The 13,356-nt window shown below is 36.3% G+C and overlaps 1 protein-coding gene across 5 annotated transcripts in view; it reads right to left on the bottom strand.

Moving 5' to 3' along the window:
• PRRG1 (proline rich and Gla domain 1) overlaps window positions 1-13,356 on the bottom strand; it is a 157,013-nt gene that overhangs the window by 92,149 nt on the left and 51,508 nt on the right. The gene's annotated exons all lie outside the window — the stretch shown is intronic.

Below are 13,356 nucleotides of genomic sequence, written 5' to 3'. Positions count from 1 at the left end.
GTATAATGGTTCAGCCACTCTGGAAGTCAGTCTGGCAGTTCCTTAGAAAACTAGATATAGAGTTACCATTCGATCCAGCGATTGCACTTCTCGGTATATACCCGGAAGATCGGAAAGCAGTGACACGAACAGATATCTGCACGCCAATGTTCATAGCAGCATTATTCACAATTGCCAAAAGATGGAAACAACCCAAATGTCCTTCACAGATGAGTGGATAAATAAAATGTGGTATATACACACGATGGAATATCTACACCGGCAGTAAGAAGGAACGATCTCATGAAACATATGACAACATGGATGAACCTTGAAGACATAATGCTAAGCAAAATAAGCCAGGCACAAAAAGAGAAATATTATATGCTACCACTAATGTGAACTTTGAAAAATGTAAAACAAATGGCTTATAATGTAGCATGTAGGGGAACTAGCAATAGAGAGCAATTAAGGAAGGGGGAACAATAATCCAAGAAGAACAGATAAGCTATTTAACGTTCTGGGGATGCCCAGGAATGACTATGGTCTGTTAATTTCTGATGGATATAGTAGGAGCAAGTTCACAGAAATGTTGCTATATTAGGTAACTTTCTTGGGGTAAAGTAGGAACATGTTGGAAGTTAAGCAGTTATCTTAGGTTAGTTGTCTTTTTCTTACTCCCTTGTTATGGTCTCTTTGAAATGTTCTTTTATTGTATGTTTGTTTTCTTTTTAACTTTTTTTTCATACAGTTGATTTAAAAAAGAAGGGAAAGTTAAAAAAAAAAAAAAGAAAAAAAAAAAAAGAAAAAAGACAAACAAGGGAAAAAAAAAAAAAAAAAAAAGATGTAGTGCCCCCTTGAGGAGCCTGTGGAGAATGCAGGGGTATTCGCCTACCCCACCTCCATGGTTGCTAACATGACCACAGACATAGGGGACTGGTGGTTTGATGGGTTGAGCCCTCTACCATAAGTTTTACCCTTGGGAAGACGGTTGCTGCAAAGGAGAGGCTAGGCCTCCCTGTATTTGTGCCTAAGAGTCTCCTCCTGATATGCCTCTTTGTTGCTCAGATGTGGCCCTCTCTCTCTGGCTAAGCCAACTTGAAAGGTGAAATCACTGCCCTCCCCCCTACGTGGGATCAGACACCCAGGGAAGTGAATCTCCCTGGCAACGTGGAATATGACTCCCAGGGAGGAATGTAGACCTGGCACCGTGGGACGGAGAACATCTTCTTGACCAAAAGGGGGATGTGAAAGGAAATGAAATAAGCTTCAGTGGCAGAGAAGATTCCAAAAGGAGCCGAGAGGTCACTCTGGTGGGCACTCTTATGCACACTTTAGACAACCCTTTTTAGGTTCTAAAGAATTGGGGTAGCTGGTGGTGGATACCTGAAACTATCAACTACAACCCAGAAACCCATGAATCTCGAAGACAGTTGTATAAAAATGTAGCTTATGAGGGGTGACAATGGGATTGGGAAAGCCATAAGGACCAAACACCACTTTGTCTAGTTTATGGATGATGTCTAGAAAAGTAGGGGAAGGAAACAAACAGACAAAGGTACCCAGTGTTCTTTTTACTTCAATTGCTCTTTTTCACTCTAATTATTATTCTTGTTATTTTTGTGTGTGTGCTAATGAAGGTGTCAGGGATTGATTTAGGTGATGAATGTACAACTATGTAATGTACTGTAAACAATCGAAAGTACAAAAAAAAAAAAAAAAAAAAAAAAATGTAGCTTATGAGGGGTGACAATGGGATTGGGAAAGCCATAAGGACCAACACCACTTTGTCTAGTTTATGGATGGATGTGTAGAAAAGTAGGGGAAGGAAACAAACAGACAAAGGTACCCAGTGTTCTTTTTTACTTCAATTGCTCTTTTTCACTCTAATTATTATTCTTGTTATTTTTGTGTGTGTGCTAATGAAGGTGTCAGGGATTGATTTAGGTGATGAATGTACAACTATGTAATGGTACTGTAAACAATCGAAAGTACAATTTGTTTTGTATGACTGCGTGGTATGTGAATATATCTCAATAAAATGATGATTAAAAAAAAAAAAAAAAAAAAAAAAGAAAACAATAGGTCACCCTTTCTGCTCAAAATCCCCCTTCCCAAGCTTTGAAAGAGCTGGCTAGAAGAAACAAAAAGGTAATGATTAGCAGACTCTAAAACATGAACACAAAAAATAGTTATAGGTTGCTTGGTACTAAATAATAGGAACTGTTATGCCTGTGACCAAAGACTGTGTCTTGCTACGCTTCAAGGAATCTGTCCCTGCTAGCCCATTGATCACTGTGTAAGAATAAATAATGTCTAAAATTTAGCCAAACTATTCTAGTATTGCTTGCCTAAATGCTAGTGCATATGTTACAGAAAATTATAAAAATAAAGCTCTGATGCTCTGCTTGGTCGGAGATTTCATCTTTGTACCCAGACAAAAAAAAAAAAAAAAAAAAAAAAATAAATAAAAAAAAAAAATGAAGGGAAAGTTAAAAAAAAAACAAAAAAAAACAAGGAAAAAAAAAAGATGCAGTGCCCCCTTGAGGAGCCTGTGGAGAATGCAGGGGTATTCGCCTACCCCACCTCCATGGTTGCTAACATGACCACAGACATAGGGGACTGGTGGTTTGATGGGTTGAGCCCTCTACCACAGGTTTTACCCTTGGGAAGATGGTTGCTGCAAAGGAGAGGCTAGGCCTCCCTATGGTTGTGCCTAAGAGCCTCCTCCCGAATGCCTCTTTGTTGCTCAGATGTGGCCCTGTCTCTCTAGCTAAGCCAACTTGAAAGGTGAAATCACTGCCCTCCCCCCTACGTGGGATCAGACACCCAGGGGAGTGAATCTCCCTGGCAACGTGGAATATGACTCCCGGGGGAGGAATGTAGACCTGGCATCGTGGGACAGAGAACATCTTCTTGACCAAAAGGGGGGATGTGAAAGGAAATGAAATAAGCTTCAGTGGCAGAGAGAATCCAAAAGGAGCCGAGAGGTCACTCTGGTGGGCACTCTTACGCACACTTTAGACAACCCTTTTTAGGTTCTAAAGAATTGGGGGTAGCTGGTGGTGGATACCTGAAACTATCAAACTACAACCCAGAACCCATGAATCTCGAAGACAGTTGTATAAAAATGTAGCTTATCAGGGGTGACAATGGGATTGGGAAAGCCATAAGGACCACACTCCACTTTGTCTAGTTTATGGATGGATGAGTAGAAAAATAGGGGAAGGAAACAAACAGACAAAGGTACCCAGTGTTCTTTTTTACTTCAATTGCTCTTTTTCAGTCTAATTATTAATCTTGTTATTCTTGTGTGTGTGCTAATGAAGGTGTCAGGGATTGATTTGGGTGATGAATGTACAACTATGTAATGGTACTGTGAACAATCGAAAGTACGATTTGTTTTGTATGACTGCGTGGTATATGAATATATCTCAATAAAATGAAGATTAAAAAAAAAAAAAAAAAAAAGACATAATGCTGAGCAAAATAAGCCAGGCACAAAAAGAGAGATATTGCATGTTACCACTAATGTGAATTCTGTGAAAAATGTACAATGTTTTATACTGTAGAATGTAGGGGACCTAGAGATACCAATTAGGGGAGGGGGAATGATAATCTAATAAGAACAGATAAACTATGGAGGGTAATCTCAATGTTATGGGAATGCTCAGGAATGATTATGGTTTGTAAACTTTCTTGGATATAGTAAGATCGTGTTGGAAGCAATAGAGTTATTTTAGGATTTTTTTTTTCTCTTATTCCTTTGTTTTCTTAGGGGTTGTTAATTTTCTTGGGGTATGGTAGGAACATGTTGGAAGCAATGTAGCTATTTTAGATTATTTGTTTTTCTTACTCCTCTGTTTGGACATGGTTTATTAATTTTCTTGGGGTATGGTAGGAACATATTGGAAGCAAAGTAGTTATTTTAGATTATTTGTTTTCCTTAATCCATTGCTTTGTTTGAAATGTTGTGGGATTTTTTTGGTTGATGTTTGCCTGTTTGTTTTTAATTTTTTGATAAACAAAGTTAAAAAATTGAAAAAAAATCAGTAGAAAAATGGGAGTAAAAACTAAATGACAAACAGGGTGGGATGGGGGGATGGTTTGGGTATTCTCTTTTCACTTTTATTTTTTATTCTTATTCTGATTCTTTCTGATGTAAGGAAAATGTTCAGAAATAGATTGTGGTGATGAACGCATAACTATATGATCATACTCTGAACAGCTGATTGTATACCATGGATGACTGTATGGTCTGTGAATATATTTCAATAAAACTGAATTAAAAAAAAAAAAAAAAAAAGAAAGGCACAAAATGGAGATTACAAATACAGTAGAGGCATACAACAGCAGATATAAACAGGCAGAAGAAAGAAACAGTGAACTAGAACACAGGACAATTGAAATCATACAACTAAAGGAAAAGATAGAAAAAAGAATGTCAAAGACTGAGCAGAGTTTAAGGGACCTGTGTGACAGCATGAAGTGTACCAACATACATATTATGACGTTCCAGAAAGAGAAGAGAAGGGGAAGAGGGCAGAAAGAATATTTGAGGAAATAATGGCAGAAAATTTCCCAACTCTTACAAAAGGCATAAATACACATGTCCAAGAAGCGCAGGGTACTCCAAACAGGATAAACCCTAATAGACCTATTCAAAGACATATTAATCAAAATGTCAAACACTAAAAATAGACTTCTAAAAGCAGCAAGAGAAAAGCAATTAATCACATACAAAGGAACCTCAATGAAACTAAGCACTGATTTCTCATTATAAACCATGCAGATGACAGGGCAGTGGTATGACATTTAAAGGTACTGAAAGAGAAAAATACCAGCCAAAAAATGATTTATCTTGCAAAACTGACCTTCAAAAAGGAGGAAGAGTTTAACACATTCATGGATAAACAACAGCTGAGAGTTTGTCACCAAACACCTGCCCTACAAGAAACGCTAAATGGAGTTCTTCAAGTTGAATGGAAAGGAAGGACAGGAAAGCATGGCTTGGAACAGTATGAAGAAGTGAATATCTTCAGTAAAGGTAACTAAATGGGTAAATGCAAAACCCAAGATGATAGCATCCTCAAAATATAACTCTACTCTTTATTTCCTGTAAAATTTAGATAATAATTTAATAAAAATAATATTTCATTCTAATGGACATGCAAATATAAAGAGGTAATGTGTGACTGAAACAACATAAAGAGGGGAAATGGAGGGGCATAGGAGCAGAGACTCTGTATGTTACTGAAGTTCAGTTAGTATCTATTCAAACTAGTTGGTTATAGACTTAGGTTGTATAATACAAACCCCAGGGTAACCACAAAGAAAGTACTTAAAATATATACATAAATGGAAATGAGAAAGGGATCAATAAGTTATATCAGAAAAGATCAACTATACACAAGAGGAGGATGCAATAAAGGAAGAGAGAGGCAAAAAGATAAGACGTATAAAATGAAATGTTAAAATGGATGAAGTTCTGCCTTATCAGTAATAATATAATGTAAATGGTTAAACTACCCAATCAAAAGACACAGATTGGCAGAAAGGGTAAAAAAAAAAAGTACAATCCAATTATATGTTGTTTACAACAGACTCACTTGAGACCCAAAGACAGGCGGAAAGTGAAAGGATGGAAAAAAATAGTCTATGCAAATAGTAACCAAAAGAGAGCTGGGGTGGCTATACCATCAGACAAAATAAACTTAAAGTCAAAAACCATTATAAGAGACAAAGAAGGGTAGTATATATTGATAAAAGGATCAATACACCAAGAAGGAAAAAAAAACAATCATAATCACAGTGGTTTATGCACATAATCACAGTGGCCCAAAATACATGAGGCAAACACTGGCAAACTGAAGGAAAAAACAGACACTTCTACAATAATAGTTGTAAACTTCAATACACCACTTTCATCAATGGATAGAACATCTAGACAGAAGATCAATAAGGAAACAGAGAACCTGAACAGTATCATAAATGAGCTAGACTAACAGTCATATGCACAACACTGTACCTAAAAAAAGCAGAATATACATTCTTTTCTAGTGCACATAGATCATTCTCCAGAATAGACCATATGTTACATCACAGAACAAATCTCAATAAATTTAAAAAGATTAAAATTACACAAAGCATCTTCTCCGACCACAATGAAATGAAGCTAGAACACAATAACAAATGGAGAACTGCAAAATCCATAAATATATGGAAGTTAAACAACACACTCCTAATCAATGAGGAAGAAGAAATCACAAGGGAAATCAGGAAATATCTTGAGATGAATGAAAATGAGAACACAACATATCAAAACTTATGGGACACAGTAAAGGCAGTGCTGAAAGGAAAATTTATAACTCTAAAATTGCTTACACTAAAAAAGAAAAAAGAGCTCTAACCTCCAGGTGTGTGGTTACAGACACATAGAGGTTAGAAGAACAGCAAACTAAACGAGAGTGAGCAAAAGGAAAGAAATAACAAAGATTAGAGTAGAAATAAATGAAATAGAGAATTAGAAAAATAGAAATAACAAAACCAAAAGTTGGTTCTTTGAAAAGATCAATAAAATTGACAAACCTTTAGCTAGACTGACAAAGAAAAAAAGAGAAAGCAAACAATTAAAATCAGAAATGAAAGGGGGGACATTACTACCGACCCCAAGAAATAAAAAGGATCCTAAAAGGATACTGTAAACTGTATGCCAACAAATTGGACAACCTAAATGAAAATGAAGAAACCTAAATGAAATGGAGAAATTCTTAGAAACACACAACCAATCAACACTAACTCTAGAAGAAACAGAAGATCTCAATAGATGAATAACTAAAGATATTGAATCGGTCATCAAAAACATCCCAAAAAAGAAAAGCCCAGGACCAGAAGGCTTCATTGATGAATTTTACCAAATATTCAAAGAAGAATTAGCACTAATACTGCTCCAACTAGAAGGGGGATTATTGGATCATGTGGTAATACTATACTTAACTGAGGAATTACCATATTGTTTTCCATAGTGGCAGCACCATTTTACATTCCCACCAACAACATACAAGTGATCCTTTCTGCACATCCTCTCCAGTACTTGTTTTCTAATTTTGTATATAGTGGTAATTCTAGTGGATTGAGATGGTATCTCACTGTAGTTTTGATTTGCATTTCCCTAATGGGAACCATGTACTTCTCTCTTTTAGACTCAAATTACTTCTATAAAAACCATCATTATATATGATGTACAGTTTATCTCTAAAGGTTTCCTTTACTTTATTCTAAATCAGTGGTTTTCAGCCTTGGGCAATTTGGCAATGCCTGGATACATTTTTGTTGTGTTACACCTGGAAGGGGTGCCATCAGCATCTAGTGGGTAGAGGCCAGGAATACTGCTAAAACATTCTACAATGCACAGGTCAGCCCCCCACAACAAAGAATTATCTAGTTCAAAATGTCAATAGTCACTCCTAGGCATAAACCCACAAGAATTGAAAACCAATATTCAAACAAAACTTGTACATGTCTGGAATTGTATAGTGAGAATGATTGTACAGCTTTATGAGTATACTAAAAACCACTGAATTGTATACTTTAAAAGGGTGAATTTTATAGTATGTGAATTACATCTCGATGTCAAAAAATAGGAAGCATGGTAAAAAAAAAAAAAAACTTCTACATGAATGTCCATAGTAGCATTATTCACAATGGCCAAAAGGTGGAAAAAATCCAAATGCCCATCAACTGATGAAGGGATAAACAAATTGTGGAATAGTCATACAATGGAATATTATTTAACCATAAAAACGAATGAGGTACTGATACATGCTATAACATGATGAACCTCAAAAAAGTATGTTAAAGTGAAAAAAAAGCCAGTCACAAAGGACCACATATTATATGATGTCATTTATATAAAATATGCAAAATAGGTAAATTCATATAGAGAGAAGTAAATTAGTGGTTGCCATGGGCTGGGGGTGGGGTATAGGTTTCCTTTTGGGGTGATGAAAATGTTTTGGAACTAGACAGAGGTAATGGTTGCACAACATTGTGAATGTACTAAATGCCGTTGAATTGTACAGTTTAAAATGATCAATTCTGTTATCTGAATTTTACCTCAATAAAATACCATGTAAATAGTACCAAGGTTGAGAAACTGTACAAAACCCATGCAGAGAGAATTGCATCAAAGACAAAGGGCATCAGGTACTATAGTGAGTTTAAAAAAATAACCTGACCTTTAAATAGGCAGTCCATTTTTTTCTGGTGGGAAAGATTTGTCAAGAAAAAATAACAGCAGTTGTCAGCCCCAAGCACATTTGCATTACTATTATAAAATTATGAAGATAAGGGTTTATAATAAATTGCTGGCATCACCTAAATTACAGGGGCATGGATTTGCCGCCATAATAAATAGACTCTTGGATCTAATACAGCCCAGTAAACGAAATAACTGTCTTTAAATGTATGCCTGCACTTGAACTATAAACCACAGAGCAGCCATATAAAATTAGGCACTACATTATGAGACAGTCACTTTACAAGGCTTGTTGCTTGAAGGTTGATTCCCTGTTTGAAAATATGGAGCTGTATGCTCATTGTTAAAGTTTAGAATTGGCCTCAACTGAGCTGAAGTTCAGCAGCAAATCAAGGAGATGAGAGATATATTGTGGTAGCTGTTAATCATTTTTCCTTCCACTAAGTCTTGATAGGGGTGGGGGGGGGGGTCGCATGTTTGAGTTCCTTGGGTTAAATGAGTCAAGCATATCTAGGGACCCAAAGGAATTATGCTGCCATTTTTAAAAAAAATTAAAACTATAACTGACAGCACTGCTGTTTCTCTATAGATCAACAAGGCCATTATTAAGTATGGAAAATTAAGACAGAAATTGACTTTTCAGATTAAGATTTGATAGACCTAAATTTTTCTTCTAAGCTAGGTAAAAGCTATATCCAAAGACCAAATACTGGAAGTGGAGAAAAAGAAAAAAATTATAAGCTGTCTTTATACTTTGATTCCAATTATCCCCCAGAAATAAATGATTGCTATCATTGAGCTATTCCAGATATATTGTTTTCTACACAACAAAGCAAAATTAATCCTTTTGAAGATTCATGACTGAATATGATTCCTATTTTGCAAAGGATGGCTTTAAGCATCTTGTGGTTTGCTATTGAGACAGCATGATGAATTTCTTCCAGAAGCTCTACTGTTAAGCTAAAGACACTGAAATTAGCCAACAATAATTACGTAGTAGGGTAATAAATATCATGAATTGCTGTGATAGTACTTAGAAGATGTAGTAATAGAAGTTTTCTGAGACAGGAAAAATTCAAGTACAAAACAGATTATGTTTTTAAAAATCAAATTCTACCCAAACATTTGAACAAAACCAATAATCCCAGAAATTTTTAGCAAGAAAACTCCCAAGAAATTGCTTTATAGATAAAGATAATACTTATTGGGAGTACTGAGCCTTTTGTCATTTTGTCAAAGAATATAAGCAGTTGCTCAGGTGGAATGAAAAGGTAGAACAAAGCTTTTATGTCTATCTGTAGATGATTATAAAAATAAACCCTCTAGTACTATGCATAGTCCGTGAGCCTAAAATACACATTTGTAAAATCATCACATTTTCTTTTTTTGTGAAAATATTAATTCTCTACTGGAATTTTATACATATTATACATGCTACTCTTTTTCCTAACAGCATCTCCCCTTGTCATCTCATACTATTCTGGTGTTCCATGATGTACTATATTATTTGTTAAAAAAAAAATCAACAAAGATAAAAACCTATCCATCTGAATCTGGACCCAACATCGTGGGATTGAGAACATCTTGACCAAAAGGGGGATGTGAAATGAAACAAAATAAAGTTTCAGTGGCTGAGAGATTCCAAATGGAGTCGAGAGGTCACTCTGATGGGCATTCTTATGCACTATATAGATAACCTTTTTTAGGTTTCAATGCACTGAAATAGCTAGAAGTAAATACATGAAACTAACAAACTGCAACCCAGTAGCCTTGACTCTTGAAGACGATTGTATAGCAATGTAGCTTACAAGGGGTGACAATGTGATTGTGAAAGCCTTGTGGATCACACTCCCTTTATCCAGTGGATGGATGGATGAGTAGAAAAACGGGGAAAACTAAATGAAAAATAGGGTGGGGGAGGGATGATTTGGGTGTTCTTGTTTACTTTTATTTTTTCTTATTTTTACTTTTTCTGGTATAAGGAAAATGTTTAAAAATAGATTGTAGTGATGAATGCACAACTATATGATGGTACTGTGAACAGGTGATTGTACACCACAGATGATTGTATGATATGTGAATATACCTCAATTAAACTGAATTTTAAAAAAACTCATCCATCAAGAAGGATGACTTTCATATAAGTCAAGTCAAATAAACAGTGTCTTAGGCCCCTTACTTTAGGTACATTCACCTGTGCATTGTGCGCAGCTTCTGAATTTAAATTGCCTGTTATCTACTATGGTGGCTGCCAATCAGTGCTACTGCCTTTTGAATTACTGCAGCCACAGACCACCACTATTGATAAGATTTTGGTATTTGGAACTCACTGCTATCTGACACGTTACCACAAATGGTGATGGACCCTGAGCCATTTCTCTTTGCCTACCTGTACAATCCTCCTTGCTGTGAAAAATATATAAACACCATCATAGATATTAGAAAATAATTTCTTCCATACTTTTTCAGCAACAGGTAGCTCCTAAACTTTTAATTGACTTTATACACTACTGATGACTAGGGTATTCAGAACATGGTTTGTCGGGGAAAAAGAAAAACTGGCCATGACATAAAAAGACCTAGGTTTGCATTTTCAATCTCCATTTACAGACTGTGGACATTAGGTAAGAATTTTTCTCACAAGCCTCAGTTTTCTAATATATAAAATGAGAAGGATAATCCCGTTTTACACCATAGAGTTGACTTACAACTCAAACAGATAATGTAGGGGGATTATGTGTAAATTCTGAAGTGCTCTACAGATATTTGTTAATATGAAAATTATTACATATTCTTAAGAGTCCTAAACACTAAGCCCTAGTTAAGAATTCATATATAGTAAATGGGGTTTCATTACCATACAATGCACACTGATGGTGGTCTAATAAGAAATCAAATAAGTCTGTTCTCATCCCCATTTTTAAAGACTTTATCATCTTTAATGTCAAATAAATAAAGAGATGGCTCTTCTAACATATGTACAAATAAGTTCTTCATCCAGTACCAAAGAACACTAAAAGAAAATTCAAATTCAATTTTTATTTTTTACCTACACTGTACAGTTTGCCATCCATGTTCTCTATTTCATGGCTCCTTAATTCATTTAATAAAGCTAGTGTCATGTCTTTGCTGTATTTCCCTCTGCTGTCCCTTTGTATGAGACACTGAGCTATGTTTGTGACAGTCTTTGCCAAATCCAGTGAAAACTTCATTGTATAGTGCCAGAAAAGAGAAAAATGAGCCACACACTAGCATCTTTTTATTTCACTAACAGTGTCAGCAATTAACAAGTATACACAGGCAAACTAAGCAAAGCTTGGAGAATAAAGGCGAGAGCCTCTTTGAGATTCAGGATGTTAAGGATGCTTTTAAAGTGGTCAACACAGTCAAAATGCTGCTATCATGAGCTTCGTGTTTGTCAAAGCAGTATTCCTTGAAACACTTCCCTTATCTCATCTTCAGTTTGGAAATATGCCCATCTTTGCAGATTACATTACCATGACCTGTTCTTTAACAGGAACTCTATTAATTGCCTGAACATTTGAACAAGTACTTGCTGAAGCACTCTTGAAACTATGCACCTAAGCGATCCCTTTGCTTATGATCAGACTGAAAAGGAAGAAATCAAATGAGATGGAATGCATTATCCTGTCCCACTGCAGCTCTTTTTCCATAAGGTATGGTAAAATCCAATGATCAGAACATTCTCTAACTACAACTGAAGCTTTCAGGATTGGGTGGGGACCAAGTCAGTGTGAGCAAACTTCTGAAGCCTCTACTGACAGCTAACTTGGGGGCAGGGCATGGCATGGGTTAGTCACAGAATTTTGACCAGGTTTTTATTATCTTTTTAACTTCTAAAACATCAGAGATTTAAGAAATACAATAAAAATGAATAACTTGTGAAGACCACATTTGAGTAGTATTGCTGACTTGAAGCCATTGTTCAATGATCCTTAAAGAAATGATGGGTGGGAAAGAATTGGAATCTCTAGGACATATCAATCTCCAAACAAAGCTCTGGAGAAAACAGAGGCAAAAACTGACTCAACAAGTTTCAGGAACATATTTTCCAAAACTGACCCACTGTGCTAGTTTGGATATATTATGTCCTGCCAAAAGCCATATTCTTTAATACAATATTGTGGGGGCAGATGTATTAGTGTTGATTAGGTTGGAATCCTTTGATTGAATGTTTCCATGGAGAAGTGATTCAATCAACCGTAGGCGAACCATTTGATTAAATTATTTCCACGGAGATATGGACCCTGCCTATTCAGGGTGGGTCTTGATTTAATTACTGGGGTCCTATAAAAGAGCTCACAAACAGAAGGACCTCAGAGCAGCTGAGAGGGACATTTTGTTTTTATTTTCTTTTTATTTCTTTTGTTGTTTTTTGTGCTTTTGTATGTTTTTTTCTTTTCTTTTCTTTTTTTTTCTTTTTAAGAGGGACATTTTGGAGAGACGCTTGCTGATGCTTGGAGAAATGTGGACAGAAGGATGTTTGGAAATGATGCGCTAAGAGATGAAGTCCAAAGTTTGCCCTGGAGAAGCTAAGAGAGGACCACCAGATGCTTAGAGAGAAATGCCCTGGGAGAAAGAAGCAACAACACATAGGAGTCAAGAGAGAGGAGCTAAGGCAAAAGCCCAGAGACATTTTGGAGAAAGCCATTTTGAAACACGAGCCGGGAGCAAAGGACCAGCAGTCACCAGCCACATGCCTTCCCAACTGACAGAGGCGTTCCGGATGCCATCCGCGATTCTTTAGTGAAGGTATCGCTGTTGATGCCTTAGTTTGGACACTTAGAACTGTAAATTTGTAGCCAAATAAAACCCCTTTATAAAAGCCAATCCATTTCTGGCGTTTTGCAAAATGGCAGCATTAGCAAACTGGAATAACCCTTTATAAAAGCCAATCCATTTGTGGTATTTTGCATAATGGCAGCATTAGCAAACTGGAACACTCAAAATCCTTGGGGCGCTACCCGGGGCCCAGACTAGGATGGGGCAAGTTAGGTGCTTCCAGTACAAAATTTAAAGGGTTGGCCGTTACATGACCCTAGTCCAGCCCTGCTGTCCACAGAAGCATCTGGTCAAATAACTTCATTTTGACTGTTAAA

Source organism: Choloepus didactylus, chromosome X, assembly GCF_015220235.1.
Source record: "Choloepus didactylus isolate mChoDid1 chromosome X, mChoDid1.pri, whole genome shotgun sequence".
Lineage (NCBI taxonomy): Eukaryota > Metazoa > Chordata > Mammalia > Pilosa > Megalonychidae > Choloepus > Choloepus didactylus.
The sequence above is the reverse complement of the archived record's forward strand: the minus strand, read 5'-3'. Positions and strand labels throughout refer to the sequence as shown.